The 15,268-nt window shown below is 31.3% G+C and overlaps 1 protein-coding gene and 1 long non-coding RNA gene across 8 annotated transcripts in view; one reads left to right on the top strand and one right to left on the bottom strand.

Annotated features, from left to right (window-relative positions):
• The window catches only part of LOC125615244, an 82,440-nt gene that overhangs the window by 21,127 nt on the left and 46,045 nt on the right, over positions 1–15,268 (bottom strand). The window lies entirely within an intron of this gene.
• The window catches only part of Mipol1 (mirror-image polydactyly 1), a 326,985-nt gene that overhangs the window by 281,517 nt on the left and 30,200 nt on the right, over positions 1–15,268 (top strand). The gene's annotated exons all lie outside the window — the stretch shown is intronic.

Genomic DNA, 15,268 nt, shown 5'->3' with positions numbered 1-15,268 from the left:
CTAGCAGAATGTTAACAACTTACCAAGCAAAGAAGTCACTTGTTAATTTATGGGGCTTGAATGTTGTAGCAGAATTTTCTGAGGAAGCTTTAATGTAATAAAACTTGTCATTTTCACCTTCTTTGTGTGTTGTTAACAACATAACATCATTCATTTACCTAATCACCTTCAATTTCTAACACATACCTTTTCCTTAATCTTTTTTTCAGTTTTATACTATGAAGTAATACTTACTTGCTTTAAGGTTTCTTACTTTCTGTGACTTCTTATTTGAAAATTAGTCATTTCAACTACTTCCTTAACATCTCTGAAGTTATATTTCAATTAAAGAGCCCAAAGTCAGGTGAATCTGTAGTCAAGACCATTTTTCAAACAGTTTAGGGATTATGCATATTAATATTTACTACCTATGTACCTTGTAGCTTTTGATTTATATAAGTATTATATTTTGTAAATTTAAAGATTAGGTTTATATTCGATCAGAAACTATCTAGTTTTTTACAATGTGCACTAACAGTCTAAGAACACTGATGTGTAGATGGATCTCACTTCATCATATATTGCAATTAGTAACTGGACTATCAGGATCTGATTTAGTTCTGTTAGCTAAAAGTCTATAAATAATACAAATTTCAAAGTTTTCTTTACATATAATCTTTTAATATCTATCCATGACTAAAATTCCTTGAAATAGGTCCCAGAAACCAATTCAGTTTTCAAAAAAACTTTGGAAATCTTGCTAACTTTTTATTTTTTAGAACCTATCAACTATCATTATCATTAACTTTTTGCACACCAAGAAGTAGAACATTATTTTAGATAAGACTTGAATTGTAATAAATATAACTGTTGAATGGACTCATTATATCATCCTATTTTGCATACTTAATCACAGAAAGAAAAACTTTTTTTTGTCCATGGATCAAAGTCTAAGTACAACAGCCATGTCATTCACAAGTGTTAAATGTTAAATCTTTTATTCTGATTTCCAACAAGACATAGGAGAAATATTATCACACTTTTCTTTTTATATTCAATTCATTGTACTTCATTTTAGTTTGCATCAATTAAACAAAGTATATCTTCATCCCAGTTAATGTGGCCATCAGTCCTTTATTGTTTAAAAAGGAAGTTATCCTCTAAAAAGAAACTATAATAAGATTTTGGGGGCTGGGGATGTGAGCTCAGTGTTATAATACTTGCCTAGCACATGTGAGGCCTTGGGCTTGATCCCCCGCACTGAGAGAGAGAGAGAGAGAGAGAGAGAGAGAGAGAGAGACAGTCACTGACTTTGTAAGAAAGTATTCTCCATACAATCAAAAATTACTACTGTTAGCATACATTTTTTGGACATTCCCTTGAAAATATGTAATATTCCAGGAAATTTCAAATTTAAACTAAAGAGGTCCATATTTCCTCTTTTCCCTTTGCAACCAAATTTTTTGAATACCTAATCTATCTCTAATTTTTTTAATTCCCATTTATTCCTCTTCTTTTCATTACTCTGGCTAACTTTTATGCTAAAATTGTTCTTTCAATATCACAAATAGTTTCCTAACTCCTAAATCAAGGACCCATTTTAAACCACATTTTTATCATACAACTAATACATGATTATGGTAAAAATAAATGAAGTTCTTATATCTTCAGCAGTATTAACTCCTGCCTTGGATTACAAATGTGTATATTTGAACTTGGGTATTTTATTTTTAAATGCTGTGTTAATTTGGATAGTTACACAACTGTCACATAACATTACTGTAAGCATTAGCTGAAACAATATAAGCAGCACTTTTAGAACAATGTGTGTTATATATCCCCTCCTTCTTTTGCATATCTCCTCCTTCTCTGGTCATCTCCCTCCGTGCTACACTCATTGCTCAGAGGGGATGTACATTTTTCAAGATTAAATGTCTTTGCATGTGTTGATCCCTTTGCTCAGAGTCTTTTACTTTCTCTCCAATGAGAACCTTATTCATTTTGTGAAAGTCAGTTCACCGTAGAGGACAGAAAACAGGCTTTGTTGTCAAGTCTGAAAGTCCTGGCTTTGAATCTCTACTTTCCTACTTATTACATGTGAAATTTTTACTTAAGTAAAAGTTCCTCAGATAAACTCAGTAATTCTGCCTTCACAGGAAGGGTTCTCATGAGGAAGAAATTGAATATCATATGCAATGCCTAGTGCAGTGCCAGTATTTATTAAAAGCAATCTATAAATGACATTATTTGTATTGTGATATTCATCAAAAAAGCAAAACCAGTTCAATTACATCTTTTCTGCTAAGTCTTTTCCAACTTCCTAGAAAGTAAATTCACTCCCTTCCATGTTTGTCATAGTATTGGAGCAGGGGGCATTAGTGTATTATTAGAAGCCATTCCAGTCAACAGTACACTCATTTAGTTGGACCTTATAACCTGTTGCCATGCCCAAAGATAGTTACTGTACTTTATTATTTATACGTTTATATGTCTTCCTACTAGATTGTGCATACCTTGAGAGTAGGAAACATCCTAAAATTTTACATGATGAATGCTTTATGAATATTGTTTGGAAAACAAGAAGAGAGACAGAAAGCTTATGTTCTAAAGTCTAGGGATTACATCAATGTTAAGACATGTTAAGACCATGTGATATGATCACAGAATATTATTTTAAGACTTTTATTTTACTACTTTTCTGTCCATTTCTACTCCATTTCTTTTAAGGAATATATCTGCCAGCTATCCCAAAGTAATGATTCTTTTTTTTTTTTTAATGGAACTGGGGATTGCACCCAGAGTAATCTACCACTGAGGCACATCCCCAGCCCTTTCTATTTTATTTTGAGACAGGATTCCACCAAGTTGCCCAGGCTGGCCTTGAATTTGTGATCTCCTTGCCTTATCCTGCAGTCATGGGTATTGCAGACATCTGCCACTGTGCCTGGCCCTACACGATTTCTCTAAAGATTATTGCTACATAATTCTTAGGAAATGTTATCCATTTCCATAAGCTTAACCCACTACCTATTAGCCAAATAACTTCCAAATCTTCTTCTTATAGTACTCACCTCTCTGCTAAGATCTAGTCTCATGTTCCCAAAACTCTTTACTTTGCCCTCCCCTGAAAATAAATTTCTCCAGTATTTTCTGTCTCAGTTAATGAACTTCAACACACTCTTTTTTACCTTTTATATTTACTTTGGCACCAATTTCTGCTGTGTCTACTGCCTAAATGTCTTGATTCCATTCGTCCCATCCTTTCTAGTTAGCTCTATTACACCAAGTCCTCATCATGCCTCATCTGGACTATCTCAATAATTATAACACTATTCTATCTGCCTTTATTTCTCCTGAGTTTGTCTTTCCTAACTGCCATCAGACCTAAAACAAATCAAACATGAAACATAAATATTACTTCCTCATATAAAATCTCTCATATGAGGCCTATCCCTGGCCCTGTCCCACTGTTCTAGTGTCATTTCCTCACACAGTCCTTCTTCTTTAAACATGTTCCTGCCTTTTAGTGCACTGCCAAACTTTTGTTAATTCCTGAAGTCCAGCCTAAACATTACCCCCATTATAAAGCTTGAACTGGCTTCTTTCTTCCATTGTTTCTTTATTTTCTCCTTCTATTTGGTTTTCATAGTACTTAATCCATACCTTTGTTAGAGTTCTTAACCATCTAGGTGTTATAATTGTTTCATAAGTTTATTTTCTACCTCCTCTCTGCCCTCTCTCCCAAATTTCCTAAGATATGGATAGTGTCTTGTTCATCTTCATATCCTCATCTCTTCCACAAACTCACACAGATGTCTGCTATAAAGTTCTCCATAAATACTTAGGGAAAATGAGCTGAAGCAATTTAATAGATTGATAAAATAATAGGAATAAAGTAAAAGCTGGTCTGGTCAGGTCAGGAATGTACAGGAAAAATTCAGATATACTCTGATCTACTTTAAGCCCTAGATAAAAAGCATTTCTCCTAATCCAGTGCCAAATCTAACCAGTTTCATAGAAAATGATGGCCCTCATGATGGATCCTGCCCACCTCCTCTCACTGGCACCGCCTTCTCCTCTCCTGGAATCTCATGACCAAACTCTAACCTTTGCTCTAAAAACTCACTTCCCTCAAGTTTAATTACAATTAAGACTGGAAATCTTTAGTGATGGTAGAAAGAGAATGTATACTATTGCTAACTGTAGAATTTTAAATTCATGTTCTATCATTCTAGCCATAAGAATTATCATTCATAAGCTGGCCTACAAATATGTACAGGATAAAAATCAATGAATACAAGAAACTCATTGCCCAAAAATAGTTTTTGGCCCAGCTGTCATAAAACCTAAAATTTCACTGATGAAGATTCATCGCTTTGGGTTGAGCACTATGTACTTCTATTATTTATAGGACAAACTTCTCTCAATAGTTTCACCAAGGACCATTTCCATTCTCCATTTATTCAAGCAAAAACTGACATACCAATCCATCTGATGAATGTTTTTATGATTATGAAATTTAAAACTTGATACTTCATGCTGTAGTTTATTTTCCACCTATAGGTATGCTTACTGTGTCCTAAAACAAAACTTCCAAAGAATTTTAAGAATACATGTTGCAATATTTAGCATGCCTAAACTGCACATAATTGCTTAAAATAAAAGTAATTACAACCATGTTTATAATTTTTGAAGATCTCTCAAAGATTTAGATATTTACATTGAAATAGTTTTTGTCACATATTATCTGTACTGTGGGCCCAACTTACAGTGATAAAATTCAAATGCTCTCCTAAACTATAGCTATATAGTTAATAAACCAAACAAACAGATGTAGAAAAATTTAACTTTAAACATATTTTCAAGAAAAGATTTGTCAACTTTCAGAAGTAACTTTCTATCCACATACTTTTCTATAAGAAAAATAGAGTCAGATGTTTAAATGTTACATGAATTCTTGTCATTTAAATTTTTTGTAAGATAATTAAAATATCAACGGTCAGGATGAAACAGTTTAATTGATAGATTTTTACAGATAGATTTTTACAAAATTGCCTTTTGAAACATAGAGCACCCTGCATCTTTTGAGCAATATGGATAAGAAAAAACAACACAGAATGATAATAGTCTTTCCTGCCCTTCAGCCAAATGCTGATTTCTATGAAAAAGTTGATCTTACAAAGAAATCATGAATTCTCGGCCTGGTTTCCTGGATGATGAGTAAGAACTAACTGTAGTTCCCTTGGAAGTTCAGGGGAGTCACCATAGTGTCACACAAGGGTTCTTAGCGTAGAGCAAACATACTTCCCACAAACTCCACTGCTTAATCTGTTTGCAGGTTGAATTATAAAACAGGATAGATGACTCTGGGTGCTGGGAAGGAGAACAGAGCATTTCCAAAGTCCTTGGTTAAAAAAATAAAAACGCCTACTATTTTCATCAAAAGACTTAAATAGAATTTTCAGTTTTGTCACTAGCTTTAGAATCCAATTTTAACCATAAAGAAAAATAATTATACTAAAATATTCCCAAGTAGCTAATATGAAAAGCCTCTGTAACTTTTTTCCTAGAATTGCATGGTCTTTTCAATAAAATTATTCTGCTTCTTGTCAATTTTACCTGTGATGCTTCTCCTATAAAATCTTGTGTGGGCTATAAGTTAGTTCTAGGGCAGCATTGCACATATGTGAATACTGTAAATACTTATGGAGTAAATTGAAGAATACACTTCAGAAATTCTCAACTGAGCACGAGATATAAATCAATTTTTAATGTAATGTTTAAAGTGGACTTTGCTTCATTAGTACTGTTAATAAATGGGAAGACTTAAAATTTCTCTGGAAATTGCTCTTTAAAATTTTTTTTGTGTGTGTTTGCGATTTAAAATGTCTGTGAAACGTGACACTTACCTCAGCAAATAATAGGTCAAATAGCTAATTTATTTGTGATAGTTTATCTACAAATGCCTTCCCTAATCAGCTTTTGAAGATATCTTCTAAATCTAGAAAATTAGATCATAGTTTTATTGTGATTTACATGTGGAAGATGTACTCAGATAACTCCTGAGCAATCACTGTAAGATGTACAGCATTTAAACATGCTTCATTTCTACTCCTGGACATGTGATAGGCTTTTCTTTTTTTATAGGCTTTTAAAGAATTTAGTATTCCAGATTTGTGAATCACAGACCTGTTTTTAAATTGCATGATTATGTACTTAATTTATGAAATATAAATCTTATATTCTGTCAAAAACAAGTGTGTAGTTTATTAAAATTATTGATTATATTATATATTTATATACATAGTGGATTGCCTTTTTCATTCATCTAATACCTCAAGTAGATTTCTTTAGAACTACTTTTATTATACCCAGAGATACATACCGTGTTTGACAGATATATAATGTATTCATTTATTTATAAAAACTAAGGAATTCAGGATTATATCTTAACATTTAGGAAATGTCTCACTTTGACATTAAGAAACAGTTTCAATTGTCTGGTTTATTCCTTTATACCAGGGAAGGATTAATGTAGGATTACTAGGATTGGAGCCTAACCCAGAATTTGAGAGATTCCCAAAGGAGTAGAAAGTGAAGGCTTTGTGCTAAAGAAGAAAAGGAGCTCTCTAAACCTAAGGTTCTACACTTTCTATGATAAACTAGATCTATTTTACAGTAAACTACATGGAAAGAATAAAAATTTGAATAAACGTAAGAACTAAAAAGTTAAATTGTAATAATACTTCTTGCATTTGATCTACTTCTGCATTTCATACTCTCTCTTCAAATAAATGAACTAGAGTGGGCTACAGTACATTTTTACATACTAAGATAGATAAACAGGTTTCATATAAGCAAACAGAGTAATGAAAGAAAATGAACAAAAGACTATGAGAAATACACACTTTTTCCCTTCAGGACTAAATAAAATAAAGGAGTTTTTTGTTGTTTTTCATCAATCCCTCTTCTACAGTGATTAGAAGTCAGAGATGGAGTTCCTGTCATTTTAGAAAAAGTGTAGAATACACTTACAATTTACAGGTATGTGATAGGCTAAAAACCCAGTACCAAAGGAGTTCTTATACCTCAGAGAAATTCAGATGTGATTTTCACATCTTATTTATCTGTGAAGATAAAATTCATGTATGATCTAACAAGCACATTTTTCCTTGATTCTAAGCTGCAGTCAAAATCCTTGTTATTACTTAACTTTTAACAGGCTATATAGCTCCTGTATACTTATATAAAGTTAGAATTCATTCATCTTATTTGAGAAAGTAGTTAAAAATTTGGTAAAAATAAGATGTATAAAATGATTTAAACTCCCTATAAGAAGGTTTCTTGGTGAATCTCTTGCTAGTATACTTTAAAATGGTTTATAGGAGTAAAGGAAAAGGAAGCTACTGTAAAAATTAGAATTTTAGATTTTTATCATCCCTCTTGGATATTGTTCAACCTCATTATATTTGATATAATATGCTTGTTATAATGTATCATACACTTTGTACTCCATAAAATTCAACTTAGAATTTCCCCATTCACTTTCTCTATTTTTAAATATATAGATTGGATATAATATATCTACTTGTCAATTTAGAAAATTTACAATATAATCATCTAAAATCTATGCACAAAGTTGCACAATTTAAATGGTAATTTTAAACTTTCTTATAAAGTATAGATCATATTCTCAAAATATAATTGGAAAAAAACTCAAATGAACCCAAGATTAAATAGAAGTGCAAATTTTATTTGGATTCTAAGATTCTATGATTAATTATTTCTTCCTATTAGGTCAGGGATTTGCCATCATGTATATTTGGTCCCTGACAAATTTATAAAATAAAAAAAAATCATTTTCTTGTTTCAATGTAATTTAGCCTGATGGTAAAATCATAAATACTGCCCATATGTAAACTTGATTCTGGAAAAAACTCTATAACAATATTGTATATAGTAGTAGCTAAAGTATATCCTTTAATTCTTACATTATTATGTATTCTTGAACAACTAACTCAACAGAGGCAGTTTTTCTCATCAGTTTTTAACTTAAGTACAATATAATGAAAAAAATGTTATACTATTGTATAACTTTGTCAGGTGTTTAGAAAGACTAACTAGAAGTAAAAAAAAAATAAGGCTCCCCAAATTACATTGTTAATAGTAAATACCATTGAGAACTCACTAACTTTAACATCCTAGTTGCTTTGGCATTTATACCATGCAAACTAATAGAACATCATTAATTTACTTTTCTCTTTGCCACATACAGCAGTATCATAAAAAAAATGTATATGCTTATGTTCTTTTTCTTTATTTTACCATTTGCCATAGAACAAGCTACATAATGATAAAAATAACAAAAACATAATTCTATCTTGAAATATTTTCCTTAAACTAATCTGCCTCCTGGGCTGAGTTATGTGTACTTCACATCAGTCTTCCAAGTTCCCCACAACTGACTCTCAGAGGGCCTAATCTTTCCCAGAATGATGGGAGTAGCACAGTTCAAGAACAAGAATGAATTTCTGTATAATCACACCACAATGTGAGGTGACCCTAAGACAGAGAACTGACCAGATACACATATGGGTTTTAGGAAGACTTTCTGATGCTCTTTTTTAACACAGCTGTGAGAAGAATGTGACTAAGACCCAATAGTCATTCTTGAGTAGAGCTGGCAAAGGAAACCATGAGGAGAAGAGAATTTAACACATGGGTGTAAGAGAGTACCGGCTTCATTGATGCGATCTGAGGGGAATGCCTAATGACTGGAAGAATCAAACTTGGCAATGAAAACACAAAGCTCTTTTCATCAATTCAAACGCAGACTCTAAAGCTGCAGATGGTCACCTCCAGCCTTGTCTATTCAGTGTGGGGTTTTATAAAATGGCACTTTGGTGAATACTAATAGATCAAAACAAAGATTTAATAATGTAAAGATGTGGTGTTCATTTTTAAATGAGTATACAGGTCAGTGTCTCAGAAAAGGATAAAAAGAGTACCTCTTATATGTGGGTCTTAAGTCTTTTTGTTATTTTTCAACTTTAAAAATAAATGACATCTTTAATATACAGATTGTGCTTTATGGTGAACAGTTTACATTATGAATAAGAGACCAAAATTGGGCTTTATGTGCTCATTCATTGATTTCATTGCTTCTGTGTGAAGACTGTCAATATATAATGATGGTTAATGTCATTCTTTAATGTTTTCTTGAAGCTCACTTAATATGATAACTATATGTTGCTAAGAGTTAGAAACATGACAATTACTTTAAAGGACAATTCACTATATTCAACTTGTTACTTATATTTATATCACCATCTTAATTTAAGTTAGATTATGGCATGTTTTTTTCAAAATATTCTTTATTATTAGACTTGGTTAGATAGTTTATAAAATTCTTAAGCTAAATCCAAACAAATGAAGCTTTATTCAAGAAAAACCTTAAAATATAAACTTAAGAATACCTTTCTTTATTCACTATTTGTGAAGTAAATATGATGACTAATTTTGTATTCCTAAAGCTTTTATCTAGCAAGTTACACTAACATAAAAATTGAAACACTAAAATTGTATGTTTTAAAGGGGAGGAAACTTAGTGTCTAGTAGAAATATCAGTGAACTAGCTAGTTATGTACAAATAATAATTGTAGCTAGTTATGTACAAATAATTAAATTCTTTATTTAAATAATTAAATTCTGTTTCCTCTCAATATGCTGGTCTGGAAGATACAGCTTATATACTTGCTCTCTTCACTTCAAAATATAGCTATAAAAATCAAATTAAATGCTTGTGCATAAAAGTGCTTTGAAAGATATAAGGTACTATATAGACGTAATATATAGTCATTTCATTATATACATTTTAGATTTTGGAATTATTACTATCTCCTTGGAACCATAAATAGTAAGGGGAAAAATATTTTAGCTTCAGAGACAACATAAGTACTATCTGACTTCTGAAAAAGTGTTTTTTTTGGCCATAGGTCTTAGAACCTGGAAGTAAATGGGTTCAATGCATTCTTATGCATTACTGGTGGGTAGGCAAAATGATAAAACCCCAAAGAATTTTACTGTATCTAACAAAATAACAGGCATTTACTCTTTGAGGATAAACCTCTATGAATCCATCCTGAATATATACCCCTGCAAATATGAAATAACATAAGAATTAAAACATTATTTTTAACTGCAAATAAAAACCACCCAAATAGTAGGATAGCTAAATAAACTGTGGTGCATCCATATAGGAGAATACAGTGCAACTATAAAAAATATAATAAGGAATATATGTGTAAAACGATTTGAGTGGTTCCCATGTACATTGTTAACTGAAAAAAAAACAAGTATTTATACTACTTTTTAATGTGAAAAGTAAGAACAAAAGGAACAGAAAAGATAAACCAAAAACTAATGAAAAGTATTACCTCTGGAGGTAAAAAGGAAAGGATGGAAAAGCAACTTTTCTAATTATGCCATTTTGTAAAGTTTTAACTTTTGAACCATGTAAATGTTTCCAATATTCCAAAATTAAATCAAATTTAAAAACAAAAGACCTAAAAGTATTTGAATACAAGTAGAAATAAATATATCTGTGTATCAAATTGATAAGAGATTAGTAAAAAGAAAATAACCAAAGTATCTTCTGATTGTCATACCTTGTGGCAGATTATTCTAAGGATAAAAGAAATGCCTAGAAATCTTGTTTTGCAGTATTGTTCATAGTTCATAGTACTATTGGTATCAGCGCTTTTTGGCTCTTTTGAGGTGCTAGGAATCAAACCCAGGGCCTCACGTGTACCAGGCAGCAAGCACTCTACTCCTAAGCCACATCTCCAGGCCTGGTATCAGCATTTTGAAACATGTTTATGTATATCATTGGATTGAATAAATAAATAAATGTTATTAGGAAACTAGGTGTTCACTATTAAATAAATAGCATTAGGAAAAAGAAACTTCAATATTAAATTTGGGCTGAAAATATCAGTATGAACTTCTGAAACTGTTCTTAGCTCTATCCATTGAAAAGGCCTACAGCAGTGGATACACACAGCACCCAGATTTGTTCATACCATGCCCCATTGGAAGAATCCAAAGCTCCTTGATCTGGGTCAGGGAAAGTATAAAGTGAATCTCTGGTATCCTTTTGTGTCAAAAAGCAAGAAAGTGTTCAAAGTATTTGTTCTGAAATTTGAAAAAGACAAAGGAGCCAGGCTAAAGAGGTCATGACTACTGACCAAATTTGGGACAATTTGTGTATCAACAAAAGAACTCTTTTTGATTATAGACTATTGAACTCTTACATCTTTGTAGAAAGATGTTTTGAAACAAAGATACTTTTAAAAAGACAGAGATGGAGGGCTGGGGTTGTGGCTCAGTGATAGAGCTCTTGCCTAGCATGCATGAGGCACTGGGTTCAATCCCCAGCACCACATTAAAAAATTAAAAAAACTAAATAAACAAAGTAAAGTATATATGTTTTTAAAAAATGACAGTGATGGAGGATGAGGGGTGGAACTTTTTGTACAGAAGAATTTTAGTATTAAATGTAGATAGAATGATAGAGTTAGAAATTTACCACCTTGTAACTCCAAGTATAATTAATTCAAAGGAATACCAGCAATCAACCTTATAATTAGTTAAAAGACACTATTTTGGCACTAGAATAAGTTAGTCTAAGTAATGTGGGAAAACTTACTTCACATATGCTAAGGAGTTTAGAGCTTAAAAATTAGGGGCCTAAACATAGGATGTCAAGTACCTTTGAACAATATTTAGGGATTTATTACTAAAATTTACTTTGGAAAATTCTCTGACTCAAGTATTCTGTGCTTATGTAAATGATGTAGAGATACAAACCTCTTGTCAAAATTTATTTTTATGGGCTGGGGCTGGGGATCAGTGGTAGAGCACTCGCCTCGCATGTGCGAGACCCTGGGTTCGATCCTCAGCACCACATAAAAATAAATAAGTGAAATAAAGGTATTAAAATATATTTTTTTAAATGTTCTTAAAATTTATTTTTAAGCAAACTTTTTGCCTTAGAAACTTTAAAATTTTTATATTGTTTATCATGCAGTTTTCAATGAATTTTGATTTTTGTGGGGGCTACTTGGGATTGACCATGTGTGCTTTACCACTAAGCTACATCACCAGACCATTCCATTTTTTCTTTTGAGGCAGGGTCTCCCTAAGTTACTTAGGGCCTCATTCAGTTGCTGAGGTTGGCCTGGAACTTATGATCCTCTTGCCTCAGCTTCCTGAGTCACTGGGATTACAGGCATGCACTACTGTATCCAGACAGTTAATTTTTATTTTAAAAAATATTTCATTAGAATATTATCTTGATCTCTGAGGGGTTTTTTACAGCCCTGAAATAAGTGCTTTTAACTTGAGATGAGTGCTTCATTCATCTCACGCTAGTTCTAACCCTAAATACTCTATAAAAGATGAAAAGGACATTGCTAGGAAGAAAAAAAGACATTCCTAATTTATCTTTATTGAAAATAATAATTAATGATAACTTGCTAAGTTATCCTAACTCATATGATTTCTAATGAATGATATTTTATGTTCAGGAATATGGTGTGAATCTTAAAAATTATGGTTCTTTGTAGTCTATGAAATTTGGCCAGGTTTTTAATTTTATGCCATCCAAAAATCTACCACTACCTAAATTTCTCTAATACTTTATGTTCAGTACACTGAACTTTTGGCAGCTATTTCTTTGTTGTTATTATAATTCATTTTCTGTCTAGATCAAGCATCATATATATCAACAGAAGGGTCCTAATTGCTTTCTAGACCCTAAATGTTGATTTTAATTTGATAATATATGGTTTTTATGAATCAGAGTTAAGTCACATAAAGAAAATGACTATCACCATGCCAGCTTAATAAGTTGAATATTACTTTTACTTTGTAGGCCCATGGCTTAGTCTGAAATTTGAAGTTGCATTGATATATTATCTCTACTAGTCTCCCAAAGGATGTTGCCAGTCTTTTGAATTAAACTTGAATAAGGTTGATTTGTATTCCTTGTTAATCAAAATTTGAAATGTTGACTTTAGAAAATTTCATTCAGTGCTAATTATATATGACTTTTATGAAAGTTAGGAAGGAAAGAATCCTACATTTTAAAGTTTAGTATCAGCCTAAAACCCTATGAAAACAATAGTGAGTAGCTTAATAAGCCATCTTAATAAGATACCTTAATAAAACTAACCAGTTATTCTAGCTTGCTGCATTTCACTTGGCAGTATAAAATCAGTGATTCACTTTCTCCATCAGTAATTGAAACTTTTCAGGGTTTAAAATGATCTAAAACCTTAGCAACGTCATAGCAACACTTCTCAGCCTATCAACTCTTGAATCTCTCTAATAGCAATATATATTCTCTAGGTAGTGTTTTAAACATTCTTTTGGCATTAGTAAAAGAAAAGAAGTTAATTTACATCGATTTTGCCTTATAAACTTTATTTAAACACAGTCTTTAATTTTCATAATGTGTAATATCACATGGTGTTTGTCTTCAGCTATGGAAGAAAAAGCATAATTTGTTAAATTTTATAATGGTATATTAAGTTTGATTTAGGGACTGAATATAAATAAGGAAGTAGATTAAAATTTAGTAACAGGTTATGGCATTAAATAACTCCTTATGAGATGATATTTGGAATTCTTAACATTTTACTTTTAAAATGTAATAATAGAAGTTTTTTAGCCTCCATTTGCTAGAATATTTCTTCAAACAGCACATTGTGGGCATTTTGGTCTTTACTCCAATATATGAAAAACTAAATTAAATATTATTATTCCATTATTTTCTCTCTTTAACTTTGTATTTTAAATAACAGCTATTTGATAGGCAATGTGAGTAGTTTGATCTAATGGATACAATTTATAGATCTGGTGAAGAGAATCTTTGGATGAATTTACTGATTTATTTTTATGCCCCTTATTAATTTGTATTCAACATGAGTGTACTTTCTGCTTCTTCTGAGTGTTCAGTGGTCCATTAGGAATGGAAATTAAGCAATTTACAATTGATAAAGAAAAATTAGGCTTAAAAAATAACATGTTGGCCACCTCTGTTTTGCTGAGTAGTAGAGAAACCAGTTGAGAGATAAGATTCATGAATGCTCTGACTTTTGCTTAGGTTCCACTTCTGAGTGTGCACTCAGAAGTTCTCAAAACCATTCCATTTTCAAAGGAAAAAACAGATTTAATGATAATTGTATTCTTTCACTTTAAAAATAGAATTCTGAACAAACAGCATTATCACCTTTGACTATTTGATCTCCTATGAATTTTTAAATGACATACATTTAAAATTTTGCTTTAGAGAAGCATAATTTAGTTTTGCACAATGTTTTCATGTTTTTTGTCGATTTTAACATATTTTTAAAACACATTGATTGAGGGCTGTGGATGTAGCTCAGTGGTAGAGCACTTGCCTAGCATGTGCTAAATCCCTCGTAACAACAACAATAACAACAAAAATTGCTTGAAAATATCATTTTAAAACACCTAAAAATATATTTTGAAATATTTTTATTCATTATTAACAAAAAAGCCCATAAATGCATATGAAAGTCAAATAAATTATCTGAATTTATTAAGACTTGTTAATAAAAGAAATGGTTTGCTGGGAAAAATATTGCTATATCTTACTAAATAAATGTTAAAGATTTCTTTACACATCTCCAAATAAGAAAACATTTTTCAAAAAATTTAATACATTGTTATAGAATAATTGACTATATGCCTAAAATATGGAGTAAATATTTTTATCATCATGGACAAAGCATACAACTCTAGAACCTAGAATTTGATTTCCTGGACTTACTAAATATTAGTCTATCCTAGTCCAATTTACACCATTTGTCTTTTGCCAGCTTTCTGATTTGGCTCTGAAGTATTCTACCATTTGCTGTTATATGATACTAGCTAGCTACAAAGCTAGCTCTTCTAGTTTACTGAATATGCTCAGTATATTCTGTGACTGATAAATCAATAAAACCTTATTGTAATGTACAAACTTCCATTTCTGTAAACCAGTTATAAGCAAATTGTAAGCGAACACGTGAGTCCAAAAAACGTATATGTTGTGATTATATTGACTCTGAAAACATTTGACTTTCATAGAGGACATCAATTATTGTGTAGTTTGGTTGTAGTGCTGCTCATAATTTTTGGAATAATGAATTCAGTGTATAGAAAACAATAAAAATGTTTATATTCTACAAATTCATTTTAAGTAGTTATTCTGGAAAGCTAC

This window comes from Marmota marmota, unplaced genomic scaffold (assembly GCF_001458135.2).
Source record: "Marmota marmota marmota unplaced genomic scaffold, marMar, whole genome shotgun sequence".
Classification (NCBI taxonomy): Eukaryota; Metazoa; Chordata; class Mammalia; order Rodentia; family Sciuridae; genus Marmota; species Marmota marmota.
Note: the sequence above shows the minus strand (reverse complement) of the source record. Positions and strands in the feature narration are given on the sequence as shown.